Here is a 14,092-nt window from a genome sequence, read left to right on the forward strand (position 1 = left end):
AAGTAGCGAATAAAGAATTAGGTATCAATCACTGCTCCAAAATATCACACACAGAGTCCCTCTTGTCTTCCGAACTGCTTTAATAACCAGTGTGGTGTGTGTGTAAGCCTTTTCCAATGAGTCAGTCACACAGCTGAAATACTGCATCTTTCCATTTATTTTCACCACTACTGTTACAGTCACACTAACCTTTAAGCTAGTGGTAAAAACTCAGTGCTAGATGCAACTACATCCTCATTTTCTTACGCCGATATACTTTGGTGACAATATTTATTTCTTCCCATTTGTCTATCCTGATTATTACAAATTTAAGTTCATGCATGCTTGCAGAACAAAACCGCTACTCTTACTCTAGTACTGCGGGGAAGAAGCTTCTGGTGCATTACCATAGGGAACATGCCGGAGCATTACCACGGGTGGATGCATTAAATTAGTGTTAAAAGCACCAGTTCTTTGGTGCAGGAGAACACTTACTCCATTTATGAACTGTTTTTCATCTCATAAGAACAAAGTACAGATGTTGATGACAATCACTTCATTTTATCGCCTGAAGATAGACAGAAAAAACATTTTACATATTTAATTCAATTTCATGACAAAAACAGGTTTTCAAGAGAAAAACAACTTGTCTGAGTGTTGCTGCTGTAACCACTAGGCACAGATAGCTCTGCTCAGTTTTCCCCTCACTGAATCATGAATAAAAAAATAAACTTTTTCAAAAATTTCAGATGGTTTAGAATTATTTAAAAACATTAAATACTAATCTGAGGTTAACAGTACTTTGTAAGACATAGTTCTGGAGAAGTTTACACTTTACAGTATTACTGAAAAAATAATAAAAAAAAATCAAAATCAAACAGCTGCACCCCTAACAACTCCCAAACTGTTTGAAGGTATGGTTAAAACAACACCTCACAATTTTAAATTACGACACTATTCAATCAGCTGTTAAGGTGTTGACTCTTGTGCTGAAATATGGCCTGCTTTGATCAGAGCTTTTTAATAACTGTTAATTAAAAAATAACTTATACTCCGATACAAGTTGTTGTCTTCTTTTATGGCACAGCTTTGAGTTAGCTTTAGTGAACTCAATCTTTTAAAAATCAACTCATAAAAGGAAAATGGGCAATTAAAGCATTTCAGGCACTTGGGCAGTGAAAACAACACAAGTTACCTTGCAACTGATGTGCTTGTAAAAGGATTATGAGTAGCAAAATGTTTTAAAGTAGAAAATGAACAACTGCTAAAAGAGGAAATAAGTTAACCACACTCAGAACTGCTGCAAACATTTTTTGAGTATACTCCACTCAGCCACTGAAATAATAAACAAATGCTGCTATAAACAAACATTATGCAAACACACATTCTGTCCCCAAATATGGTCCGTATTATCTCAAACTCTCATTACTCCACTTTCTACATCTTAGTATTTTCTTACTTGACAAGTAGGAAACTACAGCATTACTTTACACACCTTTCATTGTAACTTCTGCAGGGGTATGACATTTACCATCACTTTACAGACTCACTTCTGATCATCCATTTTTTTCATCTGTTTTAGTTGTATCCACTGCCGTTGGGCTTATGGGTGCTCAGCCACAAGATGAGGTAGCTACTCGCTTGAAGCGACTCTGTGTTAAAACTGTTAGATTAAAATCAGCTGACAAAACACTGCCTCAGTAATTGGCTTTCTCTTTTTCTCAAAATGTTTGCCTACACAGCAATAGGTCTGATTAACAGATTCATATGTATTAGACTTAGTACAGCTAATTCAAGTACCAAGCGATGCCACAACAGCGCATCCTTCTTTGGTGGCCTCCCGACTTGAGTAGCTCAGAGAGGCTGGAGCTGCCGGGGGTGTCACTGTGGATATTCCAACTCGCCAGTTAAAGCTAGCACGGACAGGTCAGTGCACTCTGCAGCGACATCTCTGCGAGTTATGCATCGCCAAGATGCTAGCATGCAAGCCATGACGTAAATTCAATCTCATATCATTTAAGTGAAGCTCATACAACTGAAATATTTTCATAAGAAACTATTAAATGATTTTTTTTCTTTCATTCAAAGTACTGCTGAAAGGTAAGAATGCCACACACTTTCTACATCTACATCTACACACTATTTTTTATTAAAAAACCCCAAACTGCCAAAACCCAAAGCCAATCTGAAAAGAAATTTTCCAGGTTAAAACACATATAAACAAAGAGGTACCAGAAAGAAAATTAATTTCACTGGAAAAAAAACCCACATACAATTACTCTGAAGCATTCTCTTAAAATTCTTGTACATATGTTGACACTCCATTCTTTCAGAAGAAATAAAGGGCTCTTCATGTGCAGAATATCCATTAACTGGTTCCTTCCACACCCATACTCTGCAGTAATTGCATTAATATAAACATAATTACATATAATTTAAACCTGCAGGTGTGGAGTAAAATCTCACTTCATCCCAGTAAATCTGGTAGATGGCGTACCTTTGTCCCACACATGGTATATCATAATCAGGCAATCATTATTCTTCAAGACAAATGATATGCAAAACCTCTCTGGATCTCATACTCGTTACGTATGGACAACTGTGCCATATCAAAATCACCGTCAGTAAAATAACAAGGCAGCACAACACCAGTTTGAACTGGTCTGCTACGTACAGATTATGTTGCCATGGTTTTCAGAAGTCTTCAGACTACAGAAGCTGAGGATAAGTTAAATTACGCACACACAAGAGAAAAATTATACCAATAAAATGCGCTATACTTGACATAAAACTTCAAGTAAGCGAACCTCAAAGATTTTTGTAAAATTTGACAATTTTTGGAAAAGCAAAAAAATACTTATCCACCACAATAACAGACTGGAACTAACTGGTTAGACAGGTTGTGGCTAATGTGTACAAGAGAACTGTGAAAAGGTCTCGGGCAAGGCAGTCTCAGTATGTAAGACCCGTACACAGCGGCCCTGCGTCAACGGGGACCTTCAAATGCTGCCCAAACGCAAACCAGTGCAGGTCATCCCGTCCTCCCAGGTCAGGGGTGGAGCTGGACTACAGGCACAGCTCTGTACAGAGTACAAATCATTCCAAGAACGAAGTGAAGGTAAACATAACAACATAAAACTGCCGAGTCATTAAAAGCTATTTAAAAGCACATAGGATGAGTCAAACCAAATTCCCTTCAACTCAGTGGGAGATGGCGTCTTATTTCTTGTTAGGGGTAAAAAGAAGTAGCTTGTTTCAGTCAGTTTCTGGCAGAACAGATCGTTATCTCGAAGGTTATTTTTGTATGGAGATATATTGTTTTAAAGCGTGGTTTCGTAAAAAAGTGTCCTCCCAGCTTTCCTCCATTTTCTCTGCACCAGCCTGGTACTGCCCCCTCACCTCTGCCAGCAGAACTGCCTGGGTGGCTGTGCCGTGTGTCAGCCCAGAAAGCAAAAGCTGTGAAAAAGCAGCGCTAGCTCTCTCAGTGTGACGAACAGCACAGCCACAAACCCAGCAGCAGGGTAACAGGCTGGAGACAGCACGCCCTAGCACGCGGGCAGGAATGCAAATGCTGCCACTGCAGATTTCAGCTCCTCACAAGGCTATTTCCCCCAAACAGCTGCTGCACAGTGAGGAAGCAGAACAAAGAACAGCTTAAGTGCTTCTCAAAACACTTGAGGATTGAAACTGGCTAAAGGCAAATACTCTTACGTTAAAACCTCTGCTTGGCACCCACACGGAACTCTCCCAGCAGAGCGCTGGAAGGCACAGCACCTTTCTGAAGGAAGGAGCTCTGCCCCAGAACCGCGCAGGCACCTCGGTGACAGCTGGGCTTGTCTGAGCCGCCACTGGGACACGGTGAGGTTTTGGATACGAGTAACGGAAAATTTCTGATGTTCCTGCTACTGCAGTTGAACAATCTTTCAGTCCCGAAGCAGCTGGTTTTTAGTAAGACTGCCATTTCCAAAAGAACGAACTGTTGGCTTTGAAAGAAGAAGTGCCGCGCTGTGCAAGCACTTAGAAACAGGACAGGGCGAGAGCTAAACGAGGGTCGGACACTCAGTGGATAGGCCGTGTTGACCCAACAGCAATCATCAATTAAGAGGGAACCCCCTCACACTGCTTCACCAGTCCCTCCCTCAGCTGCAAGCTTCTCCTCATTATCTCGATCAGAAATAACTCTGCTCCTCCTTCAGCCAGTTGACGAGGCCTCCCGTTAGCGAAGGAAAGGGAACACAACGGATTTCCTGCAAAGGAACAGAGCGGTCGCAACAAAAAGGTAAACTGGCAAAGTCTTTCTGAGCTCTGGGAAAAAACAACCACCACTAATGTCCTTCAACAAGACATGTTTATACACAACATACACACAGTCATCCAGAATAACGTATCCTGTTGAACTGACAGTTTTTGTTGTTGTAGTTTTTAGCATTTCCCTCAGGTGACCGGGGGAATTGTGCTGGAGTTTCAGGAAATATGCAACTCCCATTCTGCACAAGTTTGGCCACAAATTCTATTCAGATCATAAAGCAAACAAATAATCACTTCATGAGGTGTTTTACATCTGTACTTAATCCTGAATTTTGTGCACTGTGGAATTACAAATTCTAGAAATGTGATAATAATAAAAATACCAATACAGTATTAAAAATTAAATTTAAAAAAATTAGATATGTGTACACACCCACACCTCCCTCTGTCATGTTCCCTCTTCAAATTCTCACTGGTAGCACACTGCAGAATTGCTGTACAAATAATTTTTGCCATTGTCCACTAATTCACCCAAACCAACCATTTGGTGCCACTCTTTGTAATGGGAAAAACGTGAATCAATAGGCAAAGACAACTAACCTTTAGATTTAAAAGGAAACTGCAAGAAAACTTTGTTATTTTCCTCAAAGCGTCATCTTGTTCCAGCTGCCAACAAATCCTTCTTTTTGACTAAAAAGCCTCAAAATACTTGTGTCCTCAGTTTACATCTCCTTCCTGAGACAGTCTCTCAGTGGAGAGGCATCCTGTTACTAATTTCTACTTAGTATTAAAGCCAATGTGAAAACACCTTGGGCAATAAACAACAGTGATATAAGCAAGTCAACCACAGAAACCCAACAATGTCTACCAGATAAATCTCAAACCAACATTTTCATCTGTAAGATCAAGTATTAATTCCCTTACTTCACATCTGATACAACTGAAGATGGCAACAGCATACAAGAGAAGTTTATGGAAGATGGCATTCACCTTTCAGAGAAGTATACAGTGCTCTATATGGACACTTTTTTTTTGCCATTTTGCCTACAAATGGGAAGTGCAACCAAGAACAACCAAGTAAATGGAAGCAAATAATTGCAAACAAATAGGGAGAGACCATTAGAATAATTATATAGTCTTACTTTTAATGAATTCTAAACAATCTATTTTCAGTATCTGCACACAGATTAAGCCATCTCAATTTTCTATATTTAAAATACAGACTTCTATATGTTCATTTTAGTCCAATCTTTAAATGGTTTAAGAGAAACACTGTCTCTCTGGTCTGGGTGTGATGTGAATGCCTATTGAAGAAGATGGAACTGATTGTAAGAAGCAATGGCAGGACATGAACAAAAGCCTATAGGAGGCTTACATCTGTCTGCCACAAATTTAGCAACTGTTCAGGTCGCTATGACCTTCAAAACCCTCTTTTGAACCGTTCTGAATTCTTCATAGTTTACAGGAGAAAATGATCATTATGAAAGAGAAAAACAGAGAAAAATCTCTTTGGAGGTATTTCTAAGCAACAAGAACAGAATGATACTAGCGATGTGATGGTGTTTCCCCAGAACAGAAAAGCTTACAATGTCTGAAAATATTAGATCAGTGTCTCTGACACAGATTTATATTCCCATAATTAAATGGGCACTTGCCAAAATGAAGATTAAAGACTACAAACTTAAAGGAACACAAAAATATTTGTATAAATAGTATTCACTTTATACAAAGTTTGAGTACAGCAGAAATTAAAGATAATATTGTATGAACTATGGCTAGGACAAAAAAAAATTAGATTACTCCATCTTTTGTATTTATGCTGCAAAATATGATTATCTTAGGGAAAAAATTAGAAACCTCAAAATTATATTGATGAGTAACAATACTCAATAGTGGCACATGAGAAAAACCAAACCCCAAACCAAGCTCATTGTGCTATTTTAGACACACAGAAGGCATGCTCAGTTGCTAAGATGAATATTTTGGAAAAATACAAGTCAGCAAATAGCTGAAACATAACTGCCCAACATACCAGGAAGTGTCAACATTTGATCCTGAAAAATAAGTGATACTATCTGAAAGGAAAGACAACAGGACAGTGAAAATCTTACATGTTTACTTAAAACAGCCACAGCTTTAAAGTCATATTTATTCAAGCTAGATAGACAACTTGCTTTGGAATACAACAGAGAACAGGCTCTAGACGATGGAATAGTAAAAATTCTATTAAATTTCTTCACTGATGCACATAGTTAGAGGCAGTACGTGAAACACACCAGCTTCAGATTTTAGGCAGCTGCTAAAGGAAGGGTTTACAGATTACTGTCATCTGTCTGTTCATTAGCATTTTAGATATAAAGTGAGGAAACTATCTCAAATAAAAATGGTGCTGTGGGATCGAATGGAAGTGTAACCAAGAGGCTTTGAGTTGTGGTAATAATTAGTGTCTTGAGAAAGTTCACACTAATGGATATTAATATTTTATATATTCCATTCACTTCAGTGAAGAACTGCAGTTGGGATGCAGTTACAGTTGAAACCCAAGTGTCTTCTGTAAATAGATCCTAGCTACCTACATCTCATATTGCAAGTCTAGGTTTATTCCCACCTAAAGAAGTACCCAATGCTTTTTACAATGCATTGTTAATTTTTTTAAACATGTGAGGAAAATCTGGTTTTAATATCTCTTAAGGTTTCCCAGCAACATTTTTTCCTTCTTCTATGGTTTTTTTCCTTAAGGATATTGGTGACCGCTGATTACAAAAAGGAATGCAGTAACTGCTATAGGTTTTAGAAATGCAGTGTACTGCCAATCCCAAATTCTCCATCTCGTGTCTTGTGCTGACTTTAACAGTTATAAATTTATTTTTTCCCCATTGCTATTTTTTTCCAACTATAAACTTACGTGTTATATTTTTAAAAAAACAAACACATCAGTAATTTCAAAGTTTAGGATTCCATCTTTGATCAAAACCAGCCAGCAACTGCAGATTCATTATGACTACCGAGAGTAAAGCAATTTAATATTTTATTACAATGAAAGGTTAAAAAAAATGCTGCTGCAATTTCCAGTAGTTTTCAGTTTCCAGCAATTTCTTTCAGATTCCTGAACAAAATAGAAATAGCTTTAAATTCCTGAATGCGGATGTGTTTTTTGACTTACAGAAATAATATTTTCATCAGTATTTTGGAATAAATTAAATGATGGATCCAACTTCAATAAAGCCCTCCTCTAAAGAACATGGTGAAACAGAAGGCATAAGGAAGCGTGTATTAACGATAATGTGACAGACAGCTATTAAAAATAAGGATGACTGTGGAACATTTAAAGCTACAGAATGTGCTCTTTCCTTGGTACCAGGTGAGCCATGGTAACAGGTGATAGTGGTTTTTGCCCCCAGATAAGGAAACCGATAAACTATATGGTAAGGTGTGCAGGCATGTGGCTACTCCTCACCTGTGGCACTGCTAGGAAGATACCATGAAGGAGTTCAGAACACCAGAGAGAACAGGAGGAGAGTATTGTATGTGCAGGTGGCCCGCCCTGACCTGCTGTACCACTAATCAGACTGCAACACCAAGAGGCAGAATACTGTAGAATCAAAAAGGGGGGTGGGGGTGGGTGGGTGTTGGTAGTATCAAGCTTTCCTGTGATGCTCAAGGAAAGAATGACAGGACAACCATTTTATAATTACTAGGTATAACAGGGAAGCTGCAAACCTTGGCAGGCTATATATATTGAAGCGGCTGAGAAAAGAACTTGAGAGGGAAAAAGGATTAAAGGAATATAAAGTAAAGCAAATAACGTGATCAGGACTGCTCAGGGGCACCCTAGGATGAAGTCCTACACCTGATCACAAAGCCTGGAGAAGAAGAGTAAATCTGTTTCTGTTTGATCATACTTGTGTCTGTCTGCCTTCTATGGTCCAAAGGACCTGGGGTGTGCTCTCTGGTGTTGATGGAGAAACACCAGAATGGGAGGACTGGGTATCCTGAAATTTTAACACTGTATATAAAGGTGGAGGACCTAGAGATGAAACGTGGCACGAGTACCGTTCTAGATTCAAGCATCTAACAGTGCCATAATAATGTTTTTAGTTTTGTTTTCCAATATTTTCCCAATAATTACTGATGTTGTATATGCTTCTGTGGCTGGCACTGAGCATTGAGCTGGATTTTCATTTGCAAGCATTGTTTAAAGATCAGGGTGGAAGACTAATACCAAGGCAGTCACATCACCTTTGGAGGTGCTTCACCCAAGGTTTAGCCAGCGACAGTAAGGAGAGGACTTCCTAAGATTCAAGGGGCCAGTGCCACTTGCCGTGCCAGGATATCTTGGAGAGCATGCCCTACAAGAGAAAACCTCACTGGGTCTATGCAGGTATCTATGATGTCTGGCACCTTCATTATGATTTAAAGAAAAATGCCCAGGAGCTTAAGATAGCACTAATTCAGCGGGACCTGGGCAGGCTGGAGAGCTGGGCAGAGAGGAGGCTAATGAAGCTCAGTAAGGGCAAGTGTGAGGTCCTGCACCTGGGAGGAACCACCGCCCACACCAGTACAGGCTGGGCTTGACCTGCTGGAGGGCAGCTCTGCGGAGAAGGACCTGGGCGTTCTGGTGGGCAGCAAGTTGCCCGTGGGCCAGCAGCGTGTCCTGGGGCACAAGAAGGCCAGTGGGATCATCCTGGGGCGCATTAGGAGGAGCGTGGCCAGCAGGTCGAGGGAGGTGACCCTCCCCCTCTGCTCCGCCCTGGTGAGGCTGTGTTTGGAGTGCTGTGTCCAGTGCTGGGCTCCGGTTCAGGAGACAGGGAACTACTGGAGAGGGTCCAGCGGAGGCTACGAAGGTGATGAGGGGACTGGAGCATCTTCCTTCTCAGGAAAGGCTGAGCGAGCTGGGCCTGTTCAGCCTGGAGAACACGGAGAGGGAGCTTGTCAGTGCCTACAGGTATCTTAAGGGTGCGTGTCAACAGGACGGGGCCAGGTGCCCAGCAGCAGGACAAGGGGCACCGGGCACAAACTGCAACACAAGAAGTTCCTTCTGAATATGAGGAAGAACTTCTTTCCCTTGAGGGTGACAGAGCCCTGGGGCAGGCTGCCCAGCGAGGCTGTGGGGTCTCCTGCTCTGGGGACATTCAAACCCGCCTGGACATGACCCTGTGCAGCCTGCTCTGGGTGAGCCAGCTTTAGCAGGGGGTGGGCTGGGTGCTCTCCAGGGGTCCCATCCAACCCTGACCAGTGCGGGATTCTGTAAAATAGTTAACAAACACTGCCTTCAGTAAAGGTGCTGCAGTCTGGAAGACAAAAACCCTATGTCTGTAAAAACACAAAGCAGCAAAGTGTCCTAACAAAATAATGAGATTAAGAGGTACTCAAATGGTGACAGACATACTACCTGTAGCAAGACATACTAAGCAAGGAAGGGTAGGTCACACTATTTGTAGATACTGTAAGAAAAAAACTTCACTTTCATCTGGTAATGGATGGATAGTCAAGCAGAAGATGTGGACTTTCCAACATTTGCATATGGTACTTCTCACAATGAACTTATAATTGCAGAGAACAGAACATTTCATGGCTTGATGTCTTGCAAGGAACATCACGTTGTTCCTTTGATACTGTTCAACAAGACAACATCAACATGTAGTATAAGACACATATAAAATACCCATATATGTAAAATACTCTCAGATAATTCTGAAATAACTTTAAAAGGAGACTCATGTTACAAATAAAATTATTTTTTTAATGTTTTTGGGGAAGATATCCAAAGAGTTGTGGGGGTTTGGTTTTGGTTTGGTTTTTGTTTGGTTTTTTTTTTTTTTTTTTTTGGTGGCAGGGGTGTGTGTAGAATTAATGTCAACAAAATTAAAAATCTATAAATATACTCCATATGCACAAGTTCCACAAAAGCTCAAGTGCTCAGAATCCATAACAGCACAGGTATACAATTTTTTTGGGGGGAGGGCTTGGTACAAATCCTAGAAACAGTCTGTCATGACTTGCTCCAAAAATAAGAAGACTGATGCTGTCCACTTACACAATCTCCATATTTTTAGTCAAAAATTTTCTCTGTTTTATTCCAAACCATAGTAAAAAAAAAAAAACAGATCTCCAAAACCTATACTGCATGGCTGCCGTATATGTTGTCTGAAACATCGTTACTTGGCAATTCCTCACTAGCTAGGAGTCAGCCCTACAAATAATTCCGCGTTCTACTTAGAGAAGTCTCAGAGCAAGAACACTCAAAGAGCCAACAAAGCTGGCACGAAAACACATTGCCTTTTCTCTAATCTTGTTCAGAATATATGCAATAAGTGAACCAAAAAAAATTTTGTATACATCCATTTGAAACTGCATAGATTTTATTTTTTTTAAAGCCTATTTGAATGTCATCTTAAATCACATTTTGTAATCAAGCATGCTATCTATATACCCTCCCGAACTGCTTCCAAATTCCTTAGGGTTTGCCAACTATTTATAGAAATCTGTTCATAGGTTCTGCCTGGAGAAAAGACTGTATAGGGAAATTCTAAGAGCAGCTTTGCAGTATCAAAGAGAATAGAAAGCACAGCCCACTACAGCGGTGCATCCTCAGAAGGATGGGAGATTAAGAAAAAATTTTCTTAATGGCAGTCAGACATTGGAACTGGCAGCCAAGAGAAGTTGTGTAAACTCTGTCCCTGATGCCTTTAAACCCAACTGAACAGAAGCTTGTTCTGAATTCAATCTTCACCCTGCTTTGAGCAGCAGGTTGGACTAGATGACCTGCATGACCTCCTGAGCACATCATACAGCAAGTTGAGAAGGTAATTTAAGCAGTACTGTACGTTAGCAGCAGCTGTCTTAAATAAATGCATTCTTTCTTCTACCCTGATAAGCTAGGTTATACCTAGCGTTAAATTGGCTCAGTGAGGGCTATTCCTGTTCTAGTCATGTGCTTTGTTTATCCATTATGCACATAAAACATTACATTTTTAAAAGGTATGATGTAGAAATGAGGTTTCATGGTCTTTATAAGATGTGATCATAGAAAGTTACTTCAACACTTCTTTCTATACTCATACATCATCTCTCAAATTTCCACTCCTAAACTGACCAATCCCAGATGCCTGACTTCTTAACTTTGCTTAAAAAAAAATATTCTAAGATGTCCTCCTCATATTCTTTCAGCCTGCTGGCTTGCTTTGATGACTAAGGTATTACACTTCAGGCATTTTCAATTAACAGATTGACAGATGTTGTTCCTCCTCTGTTTCAGCATGCTCCATGCATTTAAGTGGCCTTTCAGACAGAATTTGAAAATCTGTAAGTCATTTTCAACATCACAGATTTCTATTATATTAACTTATACATTAATTTTAGCCCCCTCTGAGATTAAGAACAGAGCCACAATAGTGAGCCTATGTTTCTCCTCTGACCATTCATTCCTACAGCAAGAAGAAAAATTGATGAAAAGAAAAATAACAGTACTATTGTTGTACACTGACTAATACTTCTCCTTGCTGTGAAAGGAAAAGAGGCTACCGATGCCCCCAGGAAATTCAGAAAAATTAGAATTCCATGTTGTGGAGAAGCAGTGTAGAAAGTTAAGCTTAGAGGATGAAGAAAGAGCGTAGCAAAAAAGATTCCTTTTGCCACTTAAACTTTGGAAGTAATTCCATAAGATCAAAAAATGTTATTCTCTACTTCATAAATATTCATGTATTCCCTCATGGTATAGGAGTAGATATCACAAGCAGACAAATTTTATCTGTTACTACTGTCTGAGGAAATGAATGCAAACATACAGATGCAGAGGAGAGCATATGTTATTGATGTTATATATAGTTCTAAAACTCTGTGGGGATATGTTGAATATATACATTAGCTAAAGTCTGTGCATCAATTCATCCTGTGCCAAGAGCACTGTTCCTTAATGAATTCCACTTTTTGGTTCAAAAGGTTATAGTTAACGCTACCCACTGAGGTGAACAAGTTCTGCTGGGATAGCAGAAGAAAGCATCTACTGTCGCTCCATATTGCCATAACTAGGCTGCTTCACAGTACCCGGGTAAAGGTTACTTGTACGGTAGGGCTCGCTCGAAAAGCAGACTTGCTCTTACACACTTCCCTAGCATGGTTCTGAAAGGGTTCCAATTCTTTATTTCATTTCTACTTATGCCTATTTCATTTCTACTTCATTTCTGTGGTAACAGATCAGGAAACTCAAGCAGAAATAATGAGCTGATGACAATTAGTAGAAATACCTAAAATTTCAAAAAATACTTTAAACCAGTATAGGGGTCCAGGAGTGTTGCTGCCTTAACTCATGGGATCCTTTATGTCCACAGAAGTGAAATTTAGATCAGTGTTTGAAAAGAACGTCTTATGAGGAAGAACGAGAAAACAAATTCATTTCAACCATATCAAATTGCTTAGAAGCCTATTTCCACTATTGGTTGTCATCTAATAGGTACAGTTGGAGAGGTTATAAAAATCCGTTGTAACCACTATAAACAGGCCCAATGCCAACGCAAATTCTAAGTCCTCTTCTCAAAAATGAGATTGCCTTGAACAATTTCTACTGGATAATTTCAGCAAAGTACGAGGGAAAGCCTCTTCAAATAACAAGCTGTAAGAAAAAGAGATCAGCCTCTATTTTATGAAGAATCCATGCCAGAGGCTCCACGCTCCCACGTTAACTTCACACATCCTATGGCTCTTGCTCAAGACACTGAGCAGCAGTGCTCTGGTGGCAGTTTGCCATAAGATACAAAATAATAACAAGTTATTTTAATTATTAGTCACTGCTGTTTACTGTTTGCCCCTTCTCTCCTCAAAGGAGACCATTCCACATTAAGGCATCTTAACAGACAATAACATTCGTATTGCACAACTCATTCCACTGACTAGCCATGCATACGGGATAGGCAGGCATAACAATACTGAGAGACGAAGCAGATACTGGTAACTTGCTCTGCTCTCAGAGTGAATTATTCACATAAACACAATAAATATTAGATCCCTGAGGACAGTGCAATGTTTTTCACTTAGACAGAAATTACCTGAACTGCACTCAGACATCGAAATAATTTGCAAGACCACCCCAGTCTGAGGTTTTAGCAGAACATACAGTATTTTTTCTTTAGTTATTACAACCGGCAAGTTTGCATGGAATATTTGAATGTAGATAACAATATTAAACCCATATTTAATTGTTAGACTTACATGCATTTAAATCTTACTGGAAGGCAGCAGATGACGCCCATTTTCAGACATTTCTTTTACAATTCAAAAAGCCCCCAAGCCCTTCAGATATCGGGTAACCATGGGACACTCACTGTAACAGCTCCTACAATTTTCAAGCATTATTGTTCATTGTAGGAAAGTGTAATGTCATTTTCATAAAGAGTGAGCTATGTCTTTGCACATCCCTCAGACTGTCTTTGTTTCTTCCTTAATGAAAGTTGAGAAAAAGGTAAGCAAGGGCCTCACAGGCATTCTGTTCCATGCTAATGGCAGGTACTACTAAGATCACACACACACACAAAGCCAGGTTAACAAGAGGGATGAAGGAGAAGAACAAAGTAGATTGTTTAGTACAACAGGCTTTTGTTTGGATATTTCTACTTCAGTGAGTGTAACAGAAATGCCAGATGGCACCAGATACATACAGGAGAAACTTTATCTTGGTATGCTTATTAAAGGAGAACAGTGATTTAAAGGTGGCCACAAGGAAGGCTAAACATGGATACCACCAGAACTATAATGCCTCCAGGACTTTTACTCACATATTAGAAGCAGCAACATTAACAGAGGAGGTGGGTGCTTACAAGCAATTGCTTACTGTGCAAAACTCAGGAATACACATAAAACAGATGAACAG

The 14,092-nt window shown here is 39.7% G+C and overlaps 1 protein-coding gene across 2 annotated transcripts in view; it reads right to left on the reverse strand.

Annotated features, from left to right (window-relative positions):
* Positions 1-14,092, reverse strand: part of LOC121087967 (centromere protein P) — a 151,322-nt gene that overhangs the window by 17,826 nt on the left and 119,404 nt on the right. The gene's annotated exons all lie outside the window — the stretch shown is intronic.

The sequence above is a fragment of the Falco naumanni genome, chromosome 4 (genome assembly GCF_017639655.2).
Source record: "Falco naumanni isolate bFalNau1 chromosome 4, bFalNau1.pat, whole genome shotgun sequence".
NCBI lineage: Eukaryota > Metazoa > Chordata > Aves > Falconiformes > Falconidae > Falco > Falco naumanni.